A 27,262-nucleotide genomic window follows, 5' to 3' on the forward strand; every position below is an offset into this window, starting at 1 on the left:
GAAAGTAAATATAACTTTTCATGTTAGTGTTTTCATTTTCTTCTGATAAATACCCAGAAGTGGAATGGCTGGATACTATGGTAGTTCTATTTTTAATTTTTTGAGGAACCTCCATACTGTTTTTCACAGTTATTGCTCCAATTCACATTCCCACCAGCAGTGCACAAGGGTTTCCTTTTCTCCACATCATTGGCAACACTTGTTATTTGTTGTCTTTTTGCTTAGACATTCTGACAGGTGTGAGTTGATAGCTCATTGTGCTTTTGATTTGCATTTTTCTGATGATTAATGATGTTGAGCATCTTTTCATGTGTCTGTGGGCCATCTGTATGTCTCCCTTGGAAAAATGTCTATTCAGATCTTCTGCCCATTTTTTAATCGGATTGTTTTTGTTTGTTTTGGCTTTTTTTTTTTTTTTTTTTTGCTATTTAGTTGTATGAGTTCTTTGTATATTTTGGATATTAACCTCTTGTCAGATATATAATTTGCAAATATTTTCTCCCATTCATCCCAAAGGCAAAGTAGATTGCCTTTTTATATTTTGTTGGTTTTCTTTGCTGTGCAGAAGCTTTTTAATTTGATGTTTTTGCTTATTTATTTTTACTTTTGCTGCTTTTACTTTTTGTGTCAGAGTCAAAAATCATCACCAAGACTTATGTCAAGGAGCTTACCACCTATGTTTTCTTCTAGGAATTTCATCGTTTCTAGTCTTATGTTCAAGTCTCTAATCCATTTTCAGTTAATATTTGTGTACGATATAAGATAGTGGTCTAGTTTCATTCTTTAGTATGTGATTATCCAGTTTCTAAGCACAATTTACTGGAGAAACTGTCCTTTCCCCATTGTATATTCTTGGCTTCTTTGTCGTAAATTTATTGACCATATGTATGGGTTTGTTTCTGGGCTCTCTATTTTGTTCCGTTGATCTATGTGTCTGTTTTTATGCCAATACTATACTGTTTTAATTATTATAGCTTTGTAATAGAGTTTGAAAGCAGATTGCATGATGCTTTCCAGCTTTGCTTTTCTTTCTCAAGATTGCTTTGGCTATCCAGAGTCTTTTGTGGTTCCAAACAAATTTTAGGATTATTTGTTCTATTTCTGTGAAAAACGTCATTGGAATTTTGATTAGAATTGAATTTAATTTGTAGATTGCTCTGGGTAGTATGGTCATTTTAACAATATTAATTCTTTAAATCCATGAACATGGAATATCTTTCCATTTATTCATGACTTCTACAATCTCTTTCCTTAAAGTCTTGAAGTTTTGAGTATGCAGGTCTTTCACCTTTTTGGTTACGTTTATTCCTCGGTACTTTTATTCTTTTTGATGCAATTGTAAATGGAATTGTTTTCTTAATTTCTTTTTCTGATAGTTTGTTATTAGTGTATAGAAATGCAACAGATTTTTGTGTATTGATTTTGTATCCTGTAACATTACTGAATTTGTTTATTAGTCTAATAGTTTTTTGATGGAGGTATTAGGGTTTTCTATATATAATATCATGTTATCTGCAAATAGTGACAGTTTTACTTCTTCCTTTCCAATTTGGATGCCTTTTATTTCTTCTTTTTCCCTGATTGCTCTGGATAGGACTTCCAATACTATGTTGAATAAAAGTGGTGAGAGTGAGCATTCTTGTCTTGTTTCTGATTTTAAAAGAAAAGCTGAGTTTTTTGCAATTGAGTATAATGTTAGCTGTAGGCTTGTCATACATGGCCTTTATTATGTTGAGGTACATTCCCTCTATACTCACTTTGTTGAGAGTTTGTAATCATAAATGGATGTTGAATTTTTTTGAATGCTTTTTGTGCATCTATTGATTGTATCATTTTTATCCTTCATTTTGTTAATGTGGTGTATCACATTGACTGATTTGCAGTTATTGAACTACATTTGCATCCCTCGAATAAATTCCACTTGATCATGGTGTATGATGTTTTTAATGTATTGTTGAATTCAGTTTGCTAGTATTTTGTTGAGGATTTTTGCATCTGTGTTCATCAAGGATATTGGCTTATAATTTACTTTTATTGTGGCATCCTTGTCCGGTTTTGATATCAGGGTAATGCTGGCTTTGTAAAGTGAGTTTGAAAGAGTTCCCTTTTCTTTTTTTTTTTTTTTTTTGAAGAGTTTAAGAATGAGTCAAATTAATTCTTCTTTGAATGTTTGGTAGAATTCACCAATGAAGCCTTCTTGTCCTGGACTTCTGTTTTTTGGGAAATTTTTCATTACTGATTCAATCTTCTTGCTAGTAATCAGTCTTTTCAGATTTTCTATTTCCTCGATTCAATGTTATTAGGTTGTATGTTTATAGGAATTTATCCATTTCTTCTAGGATGTCCGATTTTTGGTCATGTAAAAGACTCCTGTGATCCTTTGTATTTCTGTGGTATCAGTTGTCATATCTCCTTGATTTTCATGCCTGATTTTATTTATTTGAGTTCCTTTTTTTTTCTTGGTGAGTCTAGATAAAAGTTTTTCAATTTTGTGTATCTTTTCAAAGAATCATCTACTACTTTCATTGGTCTTTTCTGTTATCATTTTAGACTTTATTTTACTTATTTCTGCTCTAATTTTAAGCTTGTTTATTCCTCTTTTTCTTGCTCCTGGAGGTGTAAAGTTAGGTTATTTATTTGAGACTTTTCTTATTTCTTAAGTTATGCATTTATCACTATGAACTTCCCTCTTAGAACTCCTTTTGCTGCAACCAATAAACTTTGGTGTATTTCCATTTTCACTTGTCTCAAAGTATTTTTTTATTTCTCTTTTGATTTCTTCTTTGGCCCACTGGCTGTTCAGTAGCATGTTGTTTAATCTTCACAAGACTTACAAAGTCCTTCATGATCCACCCCATGCTTACCTCTTTAGCACTCTCTCTGACCTCTCCCTCTGTGTATTTGACACTGGTGCTACTCAAAGTGAGGTCCACAGGCTGGCAGCATCAGCATTACCTGGGAGCTTATTGGAAATGAAGAATCTCAGACCCCACCCAGACTTTTAGAATCAGAATCTGCATTTTAACTCATTTATGTGCACATAGGGCTTGAGAAGCACTGCTCTGCTACATATTAGCTCTGTTCTAACTTTTGAGCCTTCAAAACTACTGTTTCTTCCTCCTGAGATATTCTTCCTGGTCTCACACCCTAAAGTCTTTTCTTACTAACACTTTTGGGTGCCCATATAGATGTCATTTCCTAGAGAAAGCCTCCTGCAATGTTTCATGACTGAGTTAAGTGACCTCGCAAATATATTGGGTTGGCCAAAAAGTTCGTTCGGGATTTTGGCCAACTGAATACTTCCCTTGTACCTTCCACATTGTTCCATAATCAAGTTTGTGTAATTAGTTTCTTAAGAAGCATCTTCTCTACTGTCATATCCTCAGTGTCTAAAACATAGTAGATTCCCAATAAGTATCTGCTGAATTAATGTTAAATAAATAGTAGGTGCTCATTAAACATAAGTTCCAAACCTCTCACCAAAATCCAGATGTGCTATGATCCTAGCCTTTCCCTGACAATGTTAGACTAGAGACCCTCCTACAAGAGAAAATGAGGTTAGGCCAGTGTTATTTGTTTTTCATAAGCTATTTCTGGACCCTAGTGATCATCTCTTCCCTTTCTCAATGCTCAAACTCCAAGTGTGGATGAGCTTACAGATTCAGACCTGTTAGAACACAAAGGGGCCATGGAATTCATGTGATTCAACCTCTGAGTCTATAGATGAGAAACCTAGGACCCAGAGTTTGGCTTTCACAAGGAAGTACAGAGAGGTATATAGAGTATGCACAGGAGCCCACAAGTCCTCCTCCTTTTGAAAAGGCATAATTGTTTATTCCTAGTGTTAGTCTCTTCACACCCCTGTTGCCATTCACAATTCCTCCAACCTACTCAAGAGTCTCAGTTCCCTAAAACATATTTAGTCCAACTACAGATATTTTAATTCATTATTAACACTCAAAATGATCTCTTCATAGTTTATCACATACTTTGCCTTCAAATAACTTATACTAGAGTGAGATCTAACCATACTTGCTGGGTAATAAGTTTCATAAAGGAGAGGATGTAAGTTAAAAAAAATAGTTGAGGAATACTAACATTAAATTTTCTTCCCACGTCAGCAGGTTTGTGTTTTCTTTCTTACCCTCCTCTCTCTGGACATGGCTTTAAAGACTTATTTTTGTCATCTCTGACATCTTTACAATCATCTTCTATATATTTGCTGTCCAATAAGGTAGCCACTAGCCACTATTAAGCACTTGAAACATGGCTAGTGCAAATGAAGATGTGCTGTAAGTCTAAAATATACCCTCAGTTTTAAGGATTTGATGAAGAAAAGAATGCAAACTATCTGGTTAGTAATTTTTTATATTGGTTACATGTTGAAATGATAATATCTTTGATATGTTGGGTTAGATAAAATATGTTATTAAAGTTAATCATCCTCTTTCTTTTTACTTTTTTAATGTGGTTACTACAAAATTTTAAATTGCCAGTGGGATTCACATTGCACTTCCATTGGACAGTGTTACTCTGGCTTTAGTCATCAAGAGTGTCCTCACAGTTTTATACTCCTTTAAAAAAAAACCTTCCTTTGCAATATGTTCTTCATATTTTGTAAAAATTCTACTAAACGGGATTTAGTCAGGAGCTTCCACTGTTGTCACATTGAGCTCTCACTTCCCTCTTCACTTAATTTTTCATGAGCATCCTTTGCTTGGGGTTTGTCAGAAATTCATTTTGAAATGCCTCCCCAAATTCTTAAGTCATTTTCCCTTGGCTTGATAATGAAACACCATTACTAAGAATCACACAATAATGCTAATAATAATATCAGTAATTTGTTGAGGTATTACTATGTGTCAGGCACTGTGATAAGTGCTTTACATACATTATCTCATTTAATATTTACAATAACCAAATAAGGTAACTGTTATGATGTCCATCATACAGGTGAGAAAATTGATGCTCAGTGAGGTTATGGCAAAGACTGGCTAGCTCTTTCCAAACCTCTTTCTCTTTCCTTCTCTGCTCATAGCAATGCTCTCTTTCCCAGTTGTGACAACCAAATGTGTCTTCAGATATTGCCAAGTGTTCCCTGGAAGGCAAAATTGCTCCCCTTCCCCCTGTTGAGAACCACTGGTGTAGAGTAGCAATTGTCTTTGTTGTTTCCTTTAAATTCAGGGGATGAAAATTTTGGCACCTTGTGTCAAGGCTTTATCCACTACACTCTTTAGGCAAATGAGACTTCTTGCATATCCCCAATAGTTTGCAGTTTACCCTCTTTGTCCCTGTGCCAGCTTCAGGCTCTACCTAGTGTCCCCTTAATTTTTCTGGCTGGTGAGTCCATATAAGTAATCGCTCACAGACCTCACACCACTGTTGTTTCCTCTTTTCCCAAACACTCTCCAGGGATATTGCTCATCCAGAAGTCATAATTGTGAATGATTTTCCTTCCACACCTCTATCCCAGGGGCAAGAACCAGCCCAGAGATTTTTTGGTTTGCAAAAGTGCTGGATTTCTGATGAGTGCATATAAGAAAAGGTCAAGTGACACCTTTATTAAACAAACAAACAAGAAACCCTCTCAACAGGCATAGATGGAAATTTGTTCATTGTATTTAGTTCAAGACTTTATCACCCAGTCCTTTTATTTACCCACTTCCTCTAAAGCTAGGTGGTTACAAAAGAAAAATAATTCCAGTGCTCATTCAAATGACTTGGAAACTGGCTAGAATCTATTTCTCAGTCTTTTACATAACAATTACTGTTTTGAAATTCATAGTACCTGTGTCTGTTTCCCATAAAGCATTACTTTTTCCTTCTCTCCAGCTGAGTCCTGGAGCCCAGTCTCACGATCCATGAACAGATTGCTTGTTCAAGCCCCTTTCCTGAGAATCAGATCAATCTGAACCTTCACTGGCAAGTCCAGCACTCTTTTCACTCACAACACAATATCATGATCTGGTTAACATTAAGTTATAAGCTCCACAAAGCAAGGATGATTGTGTGTATGTGTATGTTCATGTGGGTGTGCATGTGTGTGTATGTGTGTTAAAATATTGACTTTTTAACAGTAAACTTGGAGTTATATCTCCTTTGCTGTTTTTGATTCCTAAGATATTTGGTGTAGACAAAGAGGGATCATTTCCTTTCCCTCACTCCCTTTCAAATCAGGTACAGCTTGGAAGAAAAGTAACGATTTTTTTTTAGACCATTTCCTTTCCAATAATAAGGACAAATATAGAAAGGTCTCCTGCTGCTTCATGTAGAATTATTTTAAGGCTGTTAAGTTGGTCTATCTAACTTTAATCAGGTGCAGATGAGCACTTGCTGATCTGTGCATTCTGAAATTTCACTGCTCCTACACAAACTCACTGCCTGGAAACAAGGAAGCCTGACACTTGGAGGGCCGTTCTGTCTGACAAACCAGATTAATAATGAATGAACCCATCTTGTATAATCAGGAAGGGGAGAAATGCTACAAATTAGAAATAAGCATGTTCTTCATTATAGGTGGCAGCAGGATACTGCTTAGGGTATCACTGATGCTCAAATTAGCTGCGGGGCACACGAACCACTTGCTGCCTCTCACTGTTCCTTACTTTCCTCTTGAGAGTCTCATTCTTAAGGGATTTGCAAAGTGAGAAATCCTCAAAATTCAAACTTGGGAGATGCATTTGCACCACGTGAAAATGACAACTTATTATATATGTATATATACATCGAGGGTGTACAGATATTGTAAATGGGTTACATTTCTATCTTAAATTCAGTTAAAGTTCTCATATTTCCTATACAAATTAGATCAAAATTATGCCACGATGGGAATTTTTGCAAGATTTCTGGTATTCTCAAGAGATGCTTACTCTGAATATCATGTGCTTTCAGAGAAAATGAGCTGCAGTCTCAGAATCAGGGGAAACTTGCTGGTGTTTGGCTGGAGCTTCTTTTAACATAGTCTACCAAGGACTAGCCCTGGTATTAGTGTTGTGTGCATGTGTGCACACCAAAACCTGAGCAGGTACAAAAATGAAACAAAGTGAACGATCTCAGGAAAGGTGCAAGGGAAAGCCAGTTAACATCACCACATCAGCCAAACCTGAAAACGTATTTCTATAGTGCAAAGGGTGGACAGCCTGTACATGTCAGCACCACAGATATCTCATAAAATATCACTGATTCAAGAATGCTCCTTGGGGCTGAGATAAACTGACCACCTGCCTAGATCTCCAGTGGTGGGTGGGTGTGGGGGAAAGAATTCCACTAACCTGTGACTCTGACCCATTTACTTGTCATGGTTCCACAAGTTCCATTTACTTGTCATGGTTCCATCTTGGTTCTCCTATACCATGAAGGTCTCTAGTGCTGAGGTCAGAGTAGATTGAGGTCAGTCTCAGTGGTCTGGAAGTCTGTAACCTTTAAATCAATGGAGAGAAAGCATGGAAGTCCCATGGCTACTTTCTGAGAAAAGTCTATGCTGGGTCAAGGTAAGGACCAATTGCTATAACTAATGTGATAGTTCCAGGTCACAATAAAACATGCTGACCATCAGGGGAGATATTGTTCAGACATAATCTAAGTATCCCCTTATTTGTCCACCTATTGGCATCTAGTATGTGGACAACAGTATCAGTTTGGTTCTGGAGACCTTGAAAAAGGTCAGCCAAAATCAGGACAGCATCTGTAGCAGCTGATAGATTAGGGGATCGGAGGGTTTGAGGGATGAAAGATTTCAAGAAAGAAAGAGCAGATCATATGTGTGGCAGCAGAGAGCCTTTGCAAGGACAGAAAGTGGCACCCTAGTGAGGGTAGCCCAACTGTGGTTGATATATGCTCCGGGGATAAGGGCAGGTCTATGGAGAAACTCCAAGTCACACTGACCTACGTTCACTCATGTGGCCCATCCTGACCATTGCTCATGCACAGCCCTCATGAGTAGCTATCACTGAGCTATGCTTTCAAAAACCTATGTGTGGTAGGTAGAATAATGCAAGATGTCCATGTCTATAATCCCCAGAACCTGTGAATAGGTTACATTACATGGTAAAGAGGAGTTAAGGTTGCAGACAGAATTAAGGATTCAGCTGACCTTAGATGGAGAGGTTATCCTGGATTCTTCAGGTGGACCCAATGTCATCACATGAGTCTTTTTAAGTGGAAAGAGGCAGAAGAGAAAGGACCAGAAAGATGGCAGAGACTTGATAAGCCATTGCTGGCTCAGAAGATGGAAGAGGGCTATGAGCCAAAGAATGACGGCAGCCTCTAGAAACTGGAGAAGAGGAAAAAATTGATTCCCCCCTAGAGCCTCCGGAAGAACACAACCCTGCCAACACCTTGATTCTAACCCAGCAGACCCATTTCAGACTTCTGAGCTCTGGAACTCTAAGTCAATAAATTTGTGTTGTTTTATGCCTCTAAGTTTGTAGTAATTTGTTAACAGCAGCAATAAAAAAAGAAATCAATTACCCCCCCCTCCCAAAATGACTTGTAACATATTCTTAAATATTTTTGGAACTTGTGTTAGAGGGAATGACACAGGCAAGATGGGCCTCATGGCAAAACCTCAGATGGATTGGGGGCAGGGGCAGGTGAGGAAGACTGCTTATGATGTTTGTCACGGCTTTTGTTCCCAGTCTGGTCCCCTGGGGAAGAGCTCTTGGGGGCTACAAAGTAATAATTGAAATAACTGTTTTCAGTAAAACCACCATAAAGCAGCAGGCACAAAGGAGCATTGCTTTGGAGCCCTGCTAGCAGGGTATAACACAGGAGGGCACACAGACTGTCTACTTTGTGCTCCAGCCATGGAGGGGGGCTGCAAAGGGCTGTGGAGCCTCAGGAATGCTGCAGACTGTCTGGCAGTGACTTGGGCCACGGTGCCCAGTGTTTGTGGCAGCATAGCAGGGCGAGCCCAGAAGAAATGGTCATTTGCATAGTTGATACAGCAGGAAACCTTACAAGGAACACAGTGACGTGAGGTCCTGAAGAGGCAGCCGTGCCCACCAGATGCCCTGTTATTATTCATGAACAGAGCTGAGCCCTCCTGGAAATCATCGAACAGAATTTCACTGATGGCTGATGGTCCTCCCAGAACAGGTGACAGGCAAGGTTGTCATTCCTCATGTGACCCTCTTATAACCCTAGGCTGGGGTGGCCTGGGGTCCCGAAGTTTATCTTATAGTACCCAAAACTGTATAAATGATAGGCACAAAAGAAAAGGGAGAATTCACTGATAGTATCGGGATGTGGCAAAATTTTCCAAGGAACGTTGTGTCTGGGACTTCTGAAAATTTACTATGTGGTGTCTAAACCAGATTCAAGCCTAAGGCAAGGCAGCTGTGAGGCAAATATTCGAAATTGCTTTGTTACCAACTGTTAGCAGAGAATTTTTCATTGACTATGCCATCACTGATGTGGTATCAGCCCAACAGAAACTCATACTGGCAAATAAAAGACATAACATTCTAACTTCGAACCTATATGCTGGAGAATTCAGATGTTTAACATGAAAAGAGGATGTGTTCTTATTTTTGTCTGAGAGCAGTTTCCAATCAAAGGGGATTAAAAGAAGAACACCCTCAAAGTTCTCTGTAGCTTTACACACTCCATACGAAAGAGCACACGGAGGGAGGGGGTCTTGCCCCGCCTGCACCCGGGAAGAGCCCCGTGGATGCCTCTTTCTGAGTTCCGTGTTGGTGTCATTCTGCTACAAGGCACCAAGAGGCCAAAGCTTATCTCCTTCAAAGTGTTTTCTCAGTTGATATTGCCAGTGTTGCTGATGATTTTTCCTCTGGTCCTACATGTACAAATTGTCCTCTTTGTTAGAAGCGTCACTGGATTCATTCCTGGAGATCTCCTGCCCTCTCTATTTGGTTTGACATATGTGTTAAGTAAAACCCCTGCTATTTACTTTGATGAGATTCAAGTGTTCCTCTCATGGAGGAAAGGAAAGCCTCTTATATGACAAGATGAATAGGAAAGAGCTGAGACTGGTCGCATACAATCAGAGCTCACACAAACCCCAAGCAAAATGAAGCTGAAAATACCCCCTTTTAACTGATTCAAAGTCAAATTTAGTTATAAGCTCAGGGCAGCTGCAAATCCCAAATCATGAACCAAGGCCCTTCTCCATGAGCTCTTCCACCAGCTTGAACCTAAATATAAGTAGTTGTTTAGAGTTTATTTTCTTTTTGTTAAGATATAGGCCAGTGGTTCCCTTAATTCAATTTCACAGTCTTTTATCGAAGTAGAACAAGGCAAGGAAAAGTTAGAATGCGGAGTCAAAAGACTTGAACTCAAGTCTAGAAACTACCAGTTCCTAGTTGTGTGACTGAAGATAAATTGCTTTATCTTTCTGAACCCCAGGTTCTGCTTCTGCAAATTAGGGACATCACTACCTGTTTTACTGCCCTCGCAAGACTGCTGTGAGGCACTAATGAAGAAAGTGTTTGTGAGTGCAATGCAGTATAGAATGCTCTGTAAATGTCATTGTTGTTGTTGTTGTTGTTGGCTAGAGTCTGTGAGGGACACAAGTATGTACAAGTCATAGTCCAGACTCTCAAGGAATTTATAATCAAAGTGAAAAATCAGAGGTATATACAGCTGACTATAAAATACAGCAGAATGTGATCACTGCCCAGGGAGCCCAAAGGACCCAGAGACCCGGGGACATGGGAAGATTATGAAAAACAGGGCATTGAGGTCCATCCCGAATGACGGGTGGCATTCCAGAGGGATGGGGAGAAAAGCACCTTGGCAGAAGGAGCAGCATGGCTAGAGGTGCCCAGACTTGTGCTTGAGGGAGACCTGGTTGCAGAAGCAGAGGTGCTTGGCATGGAGGGGCAAGGCCACCAGGAGAATTCTAGAACTGGAGAACCCTGGGAAATACGAGTTCTTTCTACATGAGTGTAAGCACGAGCCACAGGTTCTAATGTCCCAGCACAGAGCTTGAGCTTGAATTGGGAGGAAAGTTAATAAAGCATTGAATTTTAACCAAGTAAAGTGTCTAGTCCTTACTTTAAAACTTTCCCACATACAGATTCGCTTCCACAAAGCTGATCCTTAGTTGTGTTTACTTTTCCCCCATTAATTAAAGAGGATGAGCCTTCTCAACTAATTCTTCTCAAAAATCTCACTGGATTTTTTTTTCTTTCTTCACATCCTTCACCAGATTCAAGCTGAGGAAAGTTTATACTTTAGGGAAAGCCCAAGATGAACTGTAAATATTCCAGAAGTCACAGTCTATTATCTTTTCTGCAGCTTCTAAACAATGCATGCTAGTTGATTTCCCTGGCCTACACAGGCTCTTTGGTACTGAGTATCCCTGTGGCCAAATGAGGCTTTGCAGTTTTCTTGCAGCTGAGAAGTGAACCTCACAGTGCTCTGTGATAAGTTGTATTTTTCTTGCACTCGCATCTCATTTTCTTACACATATGTGTGCAGAACTGCACCCGCCCACCGCCACACACATACAGGCTTACTCTGGGTCCGTCTCCTATACTATGGCTTCACTGGGTCCCATTCCTTGGCCGCCTTTGTAGTGTCATCATGGGGAAACTGACTATCAAATGTTAACTTACCCAAAGTGATTAGTATAAAATCTGAAGAAAGGTGTTACCTTTGTATGTTTTAGAGACATCTTACTCTTTCCAGAACTGATTCCTTTCTCCAACACCCACTACTTACTGTCCCTCAAATATTTTGGTATGATTTTTCTATTTCTCCCATAGATAGCACTTTAATGTTTTAATGTAAAGAAACCTGTTACAAACTCTAGGGTCAGCTATTTTCTCCCCAACTTGTTAAAAGATGCCCCGTGTGGTTCTTCTAATAATTGTATGCTGACTTAAACACATTTTTTTAAAGCTCTCAGTTATATTCTTGAGCAGTGTTTAAAATTGTAAGCACAGCTTTTATTATTAGAAATAATGAGAACTTTAGCTTAGACAATGTATAGTTTATATAGCAGAACTACAAATTTCCCAAGCTTTGTTTGCTTCATGTGTTACAAATATGGTAAATGCAGATCTGAAAAAAACAATGATTATTTTTAGGTTTATGGGTCAATTAAAATAAAATACTATAAGAATTATTAAGTGTAAGAATTTTAAAATCATAATTTAAATTTTATATGCTTTAAATTGAATATTTAGGAAATTATTTTCAGAAAAAATTCTTTCATAGCCTATAATCTTTACTTCTGTGAATATGGAATATGTAGTAAATTGAACAAAAAATTACAATATTATGTAGAAAACTTTCAAGTATTTGAAATAATAGTTTCTAGATTTTATTTTCACTGCTACGTATGATGAAATTACTATAGAGTTCAGATAGCCAACACCCCCCATGCCTTCGCCCTCCAAATTTAGTCAATTCAATGAGAAAAAAAGGTCCAAACATCAAATTAGCTATTTGGCACCAAATGAAAGATTTTTATCAACATTTCAGTTGACAATATCAATTAACATAAAAGATCTGACATTCTTGTCACTTAAAATGAAGATAAAATAATGATGTTGATTAATGAAACACTCTCTGTGACTTGACTGACAGGCTCTACCTAAAATATTTTAATCGCTCTTAGAGATGGGAAGTCTCAGCGTGTGAGCCCTTCTGTTTTCCATGGTATAGGGTGCAATAATAGTTAAGAGTAAAATGTGGCAAATAATGACATTTGGCTTAACAGATCTAGGACAAAGAGTAAAGAAAGAAAGCCAAGAAGGAAGCGTTCTGGCTGAAACTACTTCCTGCCAAACAACATGAGAAGCATGTTTTCAAAGAATTGCTTAACATCTCTAGATGAGAAGTCCTGTGAGGCCAATAAATGATTCTATCTTGTTTATTACTGTGTTTCCTAGAAAAGCGCCTGACAAATGCTTGGTGATCAGTAAATGCTGAATGAGTGAATGAAAAAAAATTAGGTGAATGAAGTAATGTTATTGCTGAGAAATCTGTGAAGAAAACATAAGAAAGTAAGAAACTATAGTGACATTAAACCAGATGATTTAATATACTTATTAAAGTTCATATACTTATTCATTCAACAGTTATCTATTAAGCTCCTATTATATTCCATGTCCTGCCGTGCCCTAATGATAGAAACGTTCACAGTCTAAAGTAAGAGAGACACAAACGATTAACCAAATACATGTGAAAACTACTGTGATTGGGGTCTGTAAAATAATCAATGAGAATATGGATGAGAAGTGTTAATTCTGCCTAAAAAAAGAGGTCAGGGAATGTTTCCCAGAAAAGGTGATATTTGATTTGGGGTAGAAGGATGAGCAATTAGGTAATTTGGAGGACCATCAGAAGAATGTTGCTGTTGGTAAAAGGAAGAACACAGGCAAAGCCCACGAAACATGAGAAAACATTGAGAATTATAATATTGCTTGACAATCGCATGTATGAGGTGGGGACTGGCCCAGAAACACTGGCATGATCCAGAGTATAAAGGATATCATAGGCAATGCTACTCCACGTATGCCAGATCTGTGGGCGGTGGCGAGCCTTCAAAGTATTTTAGGCAAGGGAGATATGTGTGAACTGTGTTTTTAAACCGTATGTTCCAGTTTCGGAAGACTGACTCATAACACATCAATCTTTTTGTCAAGAATAACTAGAAAAGATGGATTTAACAGTTTTTAAAAAGTTTTGGACACACTGTAGAGCTACCAAATCACCCAGGACTTCAAGAACCAAGGTGTCAGAAAGATGGGAAACTGTTGAAGTAAACATGATGTTCTACACTTCTTTTTCCCTCAAGGAACTTCCAGTTCATAAACATCTTGGGTGGAGAGGGAAAAGCAGATGCTAAAAGACAAACTAAGTACAGCTTTCAAGGAATCTTATAGGTTTGGAGAGACAAAAAATTGGAGTTCAGGGGTACCAAGGTAGTCAAGACTTGAGGGGTCAAGATTCTGGAAAGAAGGGAATGGAAGAAAAGTGAAAACAATAGTGTAAAATCCTTTCTTATCAAGGTTATTTGATGGTCTGCAAGCTATGTAGGCAGATAATTTTAAAAGCTAAGCAGAATCATAGACCTAAATGTAAAACAAAAACTAAAAAAATTTTGAAGATAACAGAGGAGAAAATCTACCTGACCCTGGGTTTAGGGATAATGTTTTTAGATACAATACCAAAAAGCATGTTTACGAAATAAAAAATTGGTAAGTTGGACTTCATTAAAATTAAAAACTTTACTCTGTGAAAGACACTGTTAAGAGAATGAAAAGACAAGCAGAGATTGGGAGAAGATACTCACAAAACATATATTTGATAAAGGACTGATACCCAAAATACATAAACAACTCTTAAAACTCTATAAGAAAACAAACTATCTAATTTTAAAAGGGGGAATTTATTTGAAGAGACACTTCACCAAAGAAGATATATAGATGGCAAATAAACATATGAAAAGATGCTCAATATTAGGGAATTGCAAATTAAATATTAGGGAATTGCAAATTAAAATAACAATGTGATACCACTAAATACCTATTTAGAATGGCAGAAATCTGAAACATTGACAACACCAAATGGTGGCTAGGATGTAGAGTAATAGGAACTCTCATCATTTATTTCTGGTGAGAATGCAACATTGTTCAATCACTTTGGAAGACAGTTTGGCAGTTTCTTGCAAAACTGAACATACTCTTACCATACAACCCCTTACCATACTCTTACCCAAAGGAGTTGAAAACTTACGTGTACACACACACACACACACACACAACACGGTACACAAATGTTTATAGCAGTTACTAATAGCCAAAACTTGGAAACCACCAGATGGTCTTCAATGGTGAATGGATAAACAAACTGTGGAACATCCATAGAATGGAATATTATTAAGCAAATAAAAGGAAATGAGCTATAAAGCCATAAAAAGACATAGAAGAATCTTAAATACGTATTGCTAAGTGAAATAAACCTATCTGAAGAGGCTAAATACCATATGATTCCAACTATATGATATTCTAGAAAAGGCAAAACTATGGAATCAGTAAAAATATAGTGGTTGGCAGGAACTTGGGGGGAGGGATGGAGGGATGAATAAATGGAACACAGGGGATTTTTAGGGCAGTGCAACTATTCTGTATACTATAATGGCTATATGGCAATATACACTTGTCAAAACCCATATACTATACAATGTAAAGAGGGAACACTAATGTAAACTATGGATGTTAGTTAATAATAATGTGTCAATATTAGCTCATCAATTGTAACAAATGTACCATACTAATGCAAGATGTTAATAATAGGGGATGCTTTATATGTATGTGAGAGTAAGGGTATATATGGGAACTCTCTGTATTTGCCACTCAGTTTTTCTGTAAACCTAAAACTACTCTAAAATATAAATTCTGTTATTAAAAATAGCTAAACAAAGTGTCAACTAAGAGGCTATCAATTGTCTTATGGTGCTGGAGATATATTGGCTTAGCCAAAAAGTGCCTTCGGTTTTTAAGTAAACATAAAAACACATTTTTGATTTTCACCAAGACCTTTATTGAACAATGTATTCACCCTTTTGTTCTACTACCTTCTGCCATTTTTCAGGCAACTTCTTAATTCCATCTTCCCAAAACATTTTTATCTTTTTGAGCAAAGAGTTGTTCCAGGTGCCTTTTATAGTCTTCTAGGGAATTGAAATTTTTTCCATTAAGAGAATTTTGTAAAGACTGAAATAAATGGAAATCCAAAGGTGCAATGTCTGGTGAATACAGTGGATGAATCAGAACTTCCCAGCCAAGCTGTAACAGTTTTGGCCTGGTCATCAAAGAAACATGTGGTCTTGCGTTATCCTGATGGAATACTATGCGTTTTCTGTTGACTAATTCTGGGCGCTTTTCATCGAGTGCTGCTTTCAGTTGGTCTAATTGGGAGCAGTACTTGTTGGAATTAATTGTTTGGTTTTCCAGAAGGAGCTCGTGATAGAGGACTCCCTTCCAATCCCACCATGTACACAACATCACCTTCTTTGGATGAAGATCAGCATTTGGTGTGGTTGGTGTTGGTTCATTTCGCTTGCCCCACGATCTCTTTCATTCCACATTATTGAACACTATCCACTTTTCATCACCCGTCACAATTTGTTTTAGAAATGGAACGTTTTCATTACGTTTATGTAGAGAATCACATGTGGAAATATGGTCAAGAAGGTTTTTTTCGCTTAACTTATGTGGAACCCAAACATCAAAGCGATTAACATAACCAAGCTGGTGGAAATGATTTTCAATGCTCGATTTGGATATTTTGAGTATGTCGGCTATCTCCCACGTGGTATAGTGTTGATGGTTCTCAATTAATGTCTCAATTTGATCGCTATCAGCTTCAACTGGTCTACCAGACCGCGGAGCATCGTCCAGCGAGAAATCTCCAGCACAAAACTTCGCAAACCACTTTTGACACATTCAGTCAGTCACAGCACCTTCTCCATATACTGCACAAATCTTTTTTTGGGTTTCAGTTGTGTTTTTACTTTTCTTGAAATAATAAAGCATGATATGCCGAAAATGTTGCTTTTTTCTTCCATCTTCTGTATTAAAATGGCTACACAAAAATTCTCCAGTTTTGATAAGGCTTTTTTAAAATGCACACTGATATGACAGCTGTCAAAATACAATCTACCAAAATTGTTTCTAATGAAGTTAAAGACAACTAAGCACTACTAGAGCCATCTTACGGAAAAAGAACGAACGAAACTTTTGGCCAACCCAATAAAAATTGGAAGTGAAGGTCTGCTAAGTAGAGAAAGCATGGTAAAAATCAGACATTTTGTTGGGATCCTACTTGATTAAACTCAAGAATAAGACTGAATCAGAAATAAGTCATGACTTGTAAATACTGAAACTCAGCCTTAAATCAGGTCAATCACTCAATGGGTTAAAGTTACATGCTCCTGATGCCTGCTAGAAGCTAAAGAAAATTCTCTGGAGGAGAATTAGCCTGTACAAATTATCATACCCAATGTCTGTAACTCAGTCAAAAATTATCTGGTATAGCAAGGATTAAAAAAAAGGGCGAAAATAGAAAAATAAAAACAAAGTCATAGGTAATCTGGAATTTAAAATAACTGTGAAAAGAGATGACAAGATTATTTTATCAGAGATATGGAATCTACTTTTGAAAGAATCAAATAGGCATTTTATTTTTTTTTAAAATATTTATTTATTTATTTTCTTAATTTTTTTGGCTGCATTGGGTCTTCATTGCGGTGTGCAGGCTCCTCTCTAGTTGTGGCATGTGGGTTTTCTCTCTCTAGTTGTGGCGCATGGACTCCAGAGCGTGTGGGCTCTGTAGTTTGCAGCATGCAGGCTCTCTCGTTGAGGCGTGAGAGCTCAGTATTTGTGGCACATGGGCTTAGTTGCCCCAAGGCATGTGGGATCTTAGTTCCCCAACCAGGGATCGAACCGGCATCCCCTGCATTGGAAGGCGGATTCTTTACCACTGGACCGCCAGGGAAGTCCCTCAAATAGGCAATTTAGAACTTGAAACATAGCTGAGGAGAAAATTAATGACCTGAAATATAAATTAGCAAAAAGTGTGCAGCTTGCTGCCTCACTTAATCCTCACAAATCCCCATGAGGTGGTGCTTTCGTGATGTCCATCTTACAGAGGAGAGTGGAGAGAAGGATCCACCACAGGCCAAAGCCCGCACGCTCAGTGTGTGTGGCCCTGACCTGATCCACCTGGGCCCTCCTCCTCCTAATAAGCACACACTGTCCGGCAAGGTTTAGGATTTGGCTAAAAGGGCACTGCATGTAAATAAGCGGAAAGGCTTGTTTTTAACCTCCAGAGGTCTCTGATAACACCCTGGAGATATCTCAGGATTAGGAGGCCCCTGAGTGAGCTATCCACTAGGTCATCTCCCAGCCCACCCTGCCTGCAGGTCTCGGGAGGTTCCAGGGTGCACTCAGTAGCTAAGGTGGGCCTCCATCTCCAGATGGAAACTTCTCTGCCTCGAATCCTGGGCTGGAAAGCTGACAGCTCTTGGCTACACAACGAGCAGGTACCTCCCTATTCCCTTCTGTCTTCCCTAGCCCGGGCTTTCTACCCCAGCTCTAAACCAAAACTACTCAGAACTGCTCACTTGCGTAGGTCTTGATTTTTACTACCAAAGGCATAGCAAAAGGGTGGTTTTGCCCTGATAAAGGAAGCGATGGATTAGCTCATACCATGGGGCAATTATGGTCAATCTGTTTACTTTTGCTGCAGTCACTCAGATTAAGAAATGCCACTGAGGTGTATACATATGTCAACATTTATCAAATAATATATTTAAAGTATCCACAAGTTTATTGTATGCCAATTATATCTCAATAAAGTTGTTAAATCGAAAAAAAAAAAAAAAAAGATGTAAGGCAAACTGACTCTAAGTGATCTGTTCAGTTGGCTCATCTCAGAAATAAGAATTTTTTCCCACTCTGCTTTACAGATGCTTATCATTGTCATAGTAGGTATCACTATTCTTTTCCTAGTTATAAATCTACGCATGACATGTATCACTGCTTGCTTTAAATCTACTGCTGAAAGTACAAATACAATGTTTGTTCAACAGTTTGACATCACTGATAATATGTGTAGCCTATAAAATGTTTCCCTGTCAGCATAAAAAAAAAAAAAAAAAAAAAAAAAAGTGTGCAGCTTGAAGCAGTTTGAAGGCTAGAAAATACAGAAAAGAGGAGGAGTCGTATGAGACTTACTGAATATATCTAATATACATGTAACTGTAGTCCAAGAAGAATAGGATAGAGAGTATTTTTAAAAGCAATGTTTGAAAAGATAATGGGACAGAAATCATTCTGTGCTCATGGATTGAAAGAATTAATATTGTTAAAATGTCAAAAAGACAACAAGTAACAAGTGTTGGTGAGGATGTGGGAAAAAAAGGAACCCTCTTGCACTGTTGGTAGGAATGTAAATTGGTATAGCCACTATGGAGAACAGTATGGAGGTTTTTCAAAAAGTAAAACAGAACTACCAAAGAAAAAGGATACAAATGAACTTATATACAAAATAGAAATAGACCCACAGACATAGAAAACAAGCTTATGGTTACCAAAGGAGAAAGGGTGGGGGAGGGATAAATTAGGAGTTTGGGATTACCATATACATACTACAATATATAAAATATATAAACAACAAGGACCTACTTTATAGCACAGAGAACTATACTTTGTAATGACCTATAAGGGAAAAAGAATATATATATATAACTGAATCACTTTGCTGCACTCTTGAAACTAACACAACATTGTAAATCAACTATACTTCAATAAAACGTAAAATAGAACTACCATATGATCCAACCATTCTACTTCAGGTGTTTACCCAAAGAAAACAAAAACATTAATTTGAAAAGATATATGCTCCCCTATGTTCATTGCAGCATTATTACAATAGCCAAGATGTGGAAGCAACCTAAGTGTACAAACACACACACACACACAATGGACTATTAGTCATCCATAAAAAAGAATGAAATCTTACTATTTGCAGCAACATAAATGGATCTAGAGAATATTATGCTAAGTGAAATAAGTCAGACAAAGAAAGACAAATACTGTATGATTTCACTTATATGTGGAATCTAAAAAACAAAAACAAAACAGAACAAACTCATAGATACAGATAACAAATTGGTGGTTTCCAGAGGGGATGGTGGTGGGGGATTGGGTAAAATAGGTGAAGATGATTAAGAGGTACAAACTTTCAGTTATAAAATAAATAAGTCGCAGGGATTTAATATACAGCACAAGGAATATAGTCAATAAGATTGTAACTATTTGGTATGGTGACAGATGGTTACTAGACTTAACATGGTGATAGTTTCATAATGTATTTAAATGTTGAATCACTATGTTGTACACCTAAAACTAACATAATATTATATGTCAACTATACTTCAACTAAAAAAGACCTAAGTAGAGAGTTATACCAAATTTCTGGATTAGAACACTCAATATTATTAAGATGTCCATTTTCCCCAAACTGATCTGTAAATTCAACAAAATTCTCCCTCCTCCTCAAAACCCTGTCAATCCTTTAAATTTTTTTTCCTGCAGAAATTGTCAAGCAGATTCTACAATTTACATAGAAATGCAAAGGGCCTAGAATAGCCAAAACAAACTTGTTTTAAAAAATTGACGAATTTAGGATTTCAAGACTTACTGTAATGAGAATGCAGTGTGGTATTGGCATAAGGATAAACGTATGACATGGAACAGAATAGAGAGTCCAGAAATAGATGCACATATACATATGGTCAACTGATTTTCAAGAAAAATGCCAGAATAATTCAATGGATATATGATAACTTTTGCAATCAACGGTGTAGAATATTTGGATATATATGCACAGAAATATAAATCCTGACCCTTACTAAACAACACATACAAAAATTAGCTTGAGGACTTCCCTGGTGACTCAGTGGCTAAGAATCCGCCTGCCAATGCAGGGGACACGGGTTTGAGCTCTGGTCTGGGAAGATCCCACATGCCACGGAGCAACTAAACCCCTACACCACAACTACTGAGCCTGCGCTCAAGAGCCCGCGTACCACAACTACTGAAGCCCACACACCTAGAGCCCGTGCTCCACAACAAGAGAAGCCACTGCAATGAGAAGCCTGCTCACTGCAACGAAGAGTAACTCCCATTCGCCGCAACTAGAAAAAGCCAGTGCGCAGCATCAAAGACCCAATGCAGCCAAAAAAAAAAAAAAAAAACTTGAAATGAACAAAAACCTACACGTGAGAGCTGAAGCTATGACACTCATGCAAGTAAGCTGACATTTGATTCAAGGATGTCCTTGAATCAAAGGTCAGAGATTTCTTAAATAAGAAACAAAAATATAAAACATAAAGGAAAAATTGATAAATAGACTTTATCAAAATTGAAATTTTTGCTCTCAAATGACACTATTAAGAAAAATGCAAAGGCAGCTCAGACTAGGAGAATATATTTGCAAAACTTACATCTGATAAAGAACTTATATCCAGAATACATTAAGAAAAAAACTCTTACAATGCAATAATAATAAGTGAAACAACACAATTTTTTTTCCATAAATTTATTTATTTATTTATTTTTGGCTGCATTTGGTCTTTGTTGCTGGGTGCAGGCTTTCTCTAGTTGCAGTGAGCGGCTACTCTTCGTTGCAGTGCGTGGGCTCTAGGAGCATGGGCTTCAGTAGTTGTGGCACGTGGGCTCAGTAGTTGTGGCTCACAGGCTCTAGAGCGCAGGCTCAGTAATTGTGGCACATGGGCTTAGTTGCTCCATGGCATGTGGGATCTTCCCGGACTAGGGCTCAAACCCATGTCCCCTGCATTGGCAGGCAGATTCTTAACCACTGTGCTACCAGGGAAGTCCCAACCCAATTTTTTAAGTGGGCAAATGACTTGAACAGATACTTCAACCAAGAAGATATACAAATGGCAAATAAACACATGAAAAGTTTCTCAGCTTCATTAGTCATCAGGGAAATTAATTTAAAATCACAATGAGATGCTACATACCCACTAGAATGGCTAAAATTTAAGACTGAAAATGCCAAGTGTGGGCAAGGATATGAAACAACTGAAGCTCTCATACACTGCTGGTAGGAGAGCAAAATTGTACGGCTATTTTGGAGAGCAGTTTGGCAGTTTCTTAGACAGTTAAACATACAGGTACCACCAAACTCAACAATCACATCGTGTGTTTTTTTACGCAAGAGGAATAAAAGCATATGTTCACTTTTTTAGAAAGAAAAAAGAAAAAAACCTTGCAGGTGAATGATCATAGCAATTTCATTCATAATAGCCAAAAACCAGAAATAACCCAAATGCCCTTCAGTTGGTAAATGGATAAATAAATTATGGTATATAAAATTATAAAAATAAATGAACCAGTGATACACATAGCACAATTTTTAAAAAACTACTCATACATAGCGATATAAAAAGGAGCATATTATTGATACATACAGTAACATGGATGATTCTCAAAAGCATTACGCTAAGTGAAAGACAGATACTAGACTGTGTATTTTATGATTCTATAAATATGAAATCCTAGAAAAGGCAAACTTAAGGGACAGAAAGCAGATCAATGATTGCTAAGGAGTGGGGTTGTGGGGAGAGGATTGACTATGGAAAGACACAAGGGAAATGGAAATGTTTTATATTGTGATTATTGTGGTGGTTACACATGCATATATCTGTCAAATCTCATTAAATTACACACTTAAAATTGGTGACTTTTATTGTATGTAAATATACCTCCTAAACATTGTCCCAAAAAAGGTGAAATAAAGTTAAAAACAATAAGACAAAAGCTGAGATTATTTGTCATTACCAGGTCCCACGTTAAAAGAAATATATAAAAGAAGTTCTTTAGACAAAAGGAGAGTTCTTCACAAAAAAAAAAAAAAAGAGAATACGTTGCCACATTGGAATCACAAGCTATCGGATAGATTAATGGAGTTAAAGAGTTCTAAGGTCCTTTCATTTTTTCAGGAAATGTAAAAAATATAATTTGTATTAAAATTTATAAGTTGAAGACACATGTAATTTTAAGATAAACTCCAAAAAATCTTTAAGAAAAAGACAACACAGGAAAATGAGCAATACATTTGGAACAAGCACTCCAAAAAAAGATATCCAAGTGGACAGCAAGTATATGAAAAAGTGCTCAGCCTTGTGAGTCATCAGAGACATACCAGTTAAAAACACAATGAGAAACAACTACATATTTACCCATCAAAATGGCTAAAATGTAAAAGATCAACACAGATCGAGGGTTGGCAAAGCCATGAACTAAATGAAACATTCCTACACTGCTGGCTGGAGTATAAATTAGGACAACCACTTTGGAAAAGTGGTTGACAGCAGGGACTAAATCTAAGCATATGCATAGCCTATGAATCAACAAGTCGACTCTAAAATATACATTCAGCATAAAGGTGAACATAAAGTCAGTACTACAGAGCTTTAGTCATAATAGACAAAAACTGCAATGAACTAAATGCTTATTAACAGAAGAAAGGATAAATTCCACAAAATGGAAACCTATACAGCAATGAAAATGAATCAACTACAGCTACACACGTCAATATGGATGCATCTCTCAAAAATAATGTTGAATGAGAAACACCAGACATAAAGGAGTACATACTGTATGATTTCAGCTGTGTGAAGCTCAACAACAGGCACCAATCCAAGGTGCTAGAAGTTGGAGTAGTAGTTTTATTTAGGGAGGCATGGGTGGATTATAACCTGGAAGAGGCATAAAGGGGGACGTCTGGGGATTGGTAATGCTCCGTTTCTTATTCTGGGCTGCGGTTACCAGAGCATATTCACTTTGTGATAATTAATCAATGTAATAAACACTACTGGTGTCCCACACAGATCCCCTTTACTTAATGTATCCTTTCCTCAACTGCTATGAGTGGTGGCTACTAGCAGCTCACAGCTGCACCCTTGTTCTGAGAATTAAAAGAAGTGGTTTCCCTTGGAAATACTCCCAAGGTTGTACCTTCCTATCAGGGTGATCGACAGCCAAAGGTCGAGTGATATGGAAGTGCAAAAGGCCAGGCCCCTTGGGATCACAATGAGGCTAGACTTTAGCTGGACCTGCATCCTTCTGTGGGGAGACAATTCCCCAGACCTCTTTCAAATTTCTGCACCTCTTGTGAACCAGAGGCACTGACTGCCTTTGTTTTGCGTGGTCCTTACAAGAATATCTGTATAGTAATCATCCGTGAAAGGTAAAAATAGTATCTTCCTGGAAGAAAGGGTAGGTTTGTTTACTGTCCCATATAATAAATATAATATCTCCTTCCAGGGCAAAGTTCAGACAGGTTACTGCCCGTTATAAAAGATTCAGTTTCCCTAAAGTTGTGCCCCTATCCTGTGACAACCCACTACTTGTGCAGTATTACCTGGCAATATTTGTATCATCTGATGGGAATTATGGCTCGGGGAACCAGTACAAATGCTGCTACTCTGGCTGTTACTGTTGCTACTGTTAGCTTGCAGATAAAGTAAAATCTCAGAGCCTTCCCAGCTCTTTACAACTTCTTCTGCCACTTCTCCTCCTTCATCTGTTCTCTTACAAGTTTCAGCTGAGTGTACTCCTCAATAAATCACATACATGAAAATCCCTCTCTCGGGTTCTGCTTCTAGGGAACCTGTTCTAAAACAATACAGTTGTAGACTTACAATCTGTGCACTTTCCTGTATGTACTCTATACTTCTACTTTTTAAAAATAGTTTACATAAATATATTTTAAATTATAAGGATATAAAACAGTTTATACAAATATATAAAATATAAACTAAAGTGTAGAGCATGGATTAGAGTAGGAGGAGATTGGAGTAAAAAAGTCCAGTTGAAAGTCTATTACTAGAGAAAAAGAAAAGAATTACTAGCTGATAATCACCCTAAAAAACTGAAGTCTATTCTTAGAGTCTAGGTTAGAGGAAACGAAAATCTGACTGAGGTCAGTAGCACATCAATAGATATAAAGGGGCAGATTCAAAAGATATTTAAATGGTAGGGTGCAGGGTTGCTATACAAAATATTTAACAACTTGTAGACACGGATGTTGACCCATCATAATGGATACCAGCCATAAGCAACTGCTCTGGCAGAACTGGTGCCTGCAGGCAGAATATCACCAGGTCTGACAGGATGGATAGGACTTGATAACCGGTTGAACTCAATGAGTGAGAAATGAATTGAGATGCCTCCAAAGTTTTCAGCTTGGTGACATGGAGAATAATATTGCCTTTAATATGGGTAAAATCATTTCTATTTACATAACCTCAATTATTTGATTTTTACACAAATGACTCCCAAATCTCTCCAACTCTTCTGAAAATCAATATTATCTGAATATCTTATTCCACACACACACACAATTTCGAATAAGATATGTTTTTCATCTTAAAAATATTTTGTAAATCATACCAATTAGAAGCCATAAAGAAAGGAATGCAGACCAATAAAGTAAGCCAGCTTGACAGATGATGTATCACTTTTAATCACACAGCACATGCGACTGCCAATTGCTATTTTTTTCTGTTAAAGCGCACTTTACAAATCACTTGACTCTTCCTAAGGTAGCATAAAGGCAGCTGGATTTTATGGAGTGAGACTCTGATTTGCTAATTCACAGTCTTTTGCCATATATCCCCTTTTAATGCAAACAGCTCAGAATTAACTCTCCTTAAACGATTAAGAACCTATGGCTTTCCATCTTCCCTTCCCCATAATTACCAGTATCTTTTAAAGAGGAAAGTAAGTGTGTTTTCTGTTCATTAATGGTAATACTACCTAGGAAGACCAATCAGTAAGTCCATGATCCGCCGGTCACTGTGGAAGTCAAATTACCCTCAACCAGGACAAAATCAATTAACACCGCTAGGGATGTCATTATTGTCACATTATGTCACCTGATAGTCTCCAGGGCCTATAAGTGATTTAAATTTTTTTTTTACTGCTATGATTCCTGGGGGGCGGGGGGGAGGATGGGGGAAGGGATAAACTTCACATTAACAAGGGAGATTTCAATTACAGGGAAATTAACTTTACAACATAGAAAAATGAAGCTACTGTTTTAGATCTTTGGGAGAAATGGTTAAACACTAGGATAACTCTGAGGCCTAAAAGATTTCTTGTACTGAGGTATATTTTAAAGGTTTGCTTAAACAAAAGCCACATTGGATGGAGTCATTAGGCACTTTCCTCAGGGCACAGTAAACCAGGGACTGGAAATCTATCAAACCATGGCAAGTTACACTGCAGTCAGAAGTCCAAGAGGCCAAAGTTGTGATTTCCTTTCTAATAAAATCAACTTGTTTCCCATCATGAAAAATAATATAGTTCCAGTTCTGCAAAGTTAGACACTCATGTCAGAAAAGAGGGTGAAATAAGTATCTGAGAATCAGATCTCGTTTGGGAAGGCTGGAACTCGTGCTTTGAGTTGCATAGACATGTCACAAGCAAGGTGTCTAGTCTTCTGCACCCTCAGAACTATTCCAGTTTCTTAGTCTGAGGGGTGGTTGGCTCAGTAGCCAAGAAAACCACATTTGACATCATTCTCTTTTGACAGTTGTCTTTCTCTTCCCCATTTCCTTAACTTTTCATCACTAGCAGTGAATATTAAATGGGATCTGAGTTCGGTTTGTTTTTATTATTGTAGTTGCTGTCAGAAAGGAATACGAAATCCCCAAGTAAATTAAGTAGAACGCGTTTAAATGGCTGGTTTCCTTTTTAAAAAGTAGACCCAACTTCTGCATTTTGGCCTCCATCAGGGGGTATTTAATTAAGTCTATTCTGTCTAACATGATCTGATGTCATTGTACAAGGATATGTTCTTTGTTAGCAGCACTCTTAGTTTCAGACTCCTCTGTGTATTTGAAACCATGGTAACAGAGCAGTAAGCTAAAGCCAATGAGATAATGAGATATTCTCATTGTAATTGTGTTTCATGAGGGCACAAGATCCCACGGGTGGTATCTGACTGTCTTACAACTGCTAACAGAATTTAAGAAGCAGACATATATTAGCATGGTACTGTTTTCCATAACAGCCATGTAAACATTTGTGACATGGCATTTTTAGCTGTTTCCAGCATATGAAAGTATGTAATGTGCATTTATGTCACAAAAAGCCACACAATTAATGAATATCAATATTTAAAAATCCTTGGAACTTCAAGGAACTTCAGATTTGAAATGCATCAAGCAGGCTGTGGGGATGCTGTTTTGCATTATAATTATGAGCTGAGCTATGGTTTATGAGGGGAGAAATCCATCAAAGCAAAGAAAAAGAGAGCGGCTAGCCCTTCTTCATCTCCCAACCAACCCACATGCACCTCCTAAAGGAGGGACAAAACTAACCCTAAGCAGGGTTCCCTGCATTTTTATGAGGAAAGCCAAATTGGGGATTTCTAAGAGCAGTTTACCTTTAAAAGAGAAAAAAATTTTGGAGAATAAAACCAAAATATTTACAAGCCTTTTCTTCTTCTGAACTAAAATCTGAAAGGGGAACACCTCACTTCTGAGTTCCTCCTCTTCTGTCAGTGTTTGAAGTTTCCCCACAGTTTTCATTTGAGTTGCAGATTTTATGCACAAGTCACTGAATTCATGTTCTCCATCCTGATGAGGTTGCCCTAACAGGCGTTGTGGCTTTTAATAAATAATTTAAAACCGAAAAGAGAAAGCACAGTATAGAACAATTGGTTGATTTAAGCAGGGCTAAGACTT

The 27,262-nt window shown here is 37.6% G+C and overlaps 3 long non-coding RNA genes across 3 annotated transcripts in view; 2 read left to right on the plus strand and 1 right to left on the minus strand.

Annotated features, from left to right (window-relative positions):
* LOC309659751 overlaps positions 1-27,262 on the plus strand; it is a 701,522-nt gene that overhangs the window by 456,251 nt on the left and 218,009 nt on the right. The gene's annotated exons all lie outside the window — the stretch shown is intronic.
* Positions 1-27,262, plus strand: part of LOC309659736 — a 457,573-nt gene that overhangs the window by 372,882 nt on the left and 57,429 nt on the right. The window lies entirely within an intron of this gene.
* Positions 1-27,262, minus strand: part of LOC309659755 — a 353,034-nt gene that overhangs the window by 15,367 nt on the left and 310,405 nt on the right. The window lies entirely within an intron of this gene.

Source organism: Balaenoptera physalus (assembly GCF_965194825.1).
Source record: "Balaenoptera physalus genome assembly, chromosome: 4".
NCBI lineage: Eukaryota > Metazoa > Chordata > Mammalia > Artiodactyla > Balaenopteridae > Balaenoptera > Balaenoptera physalus.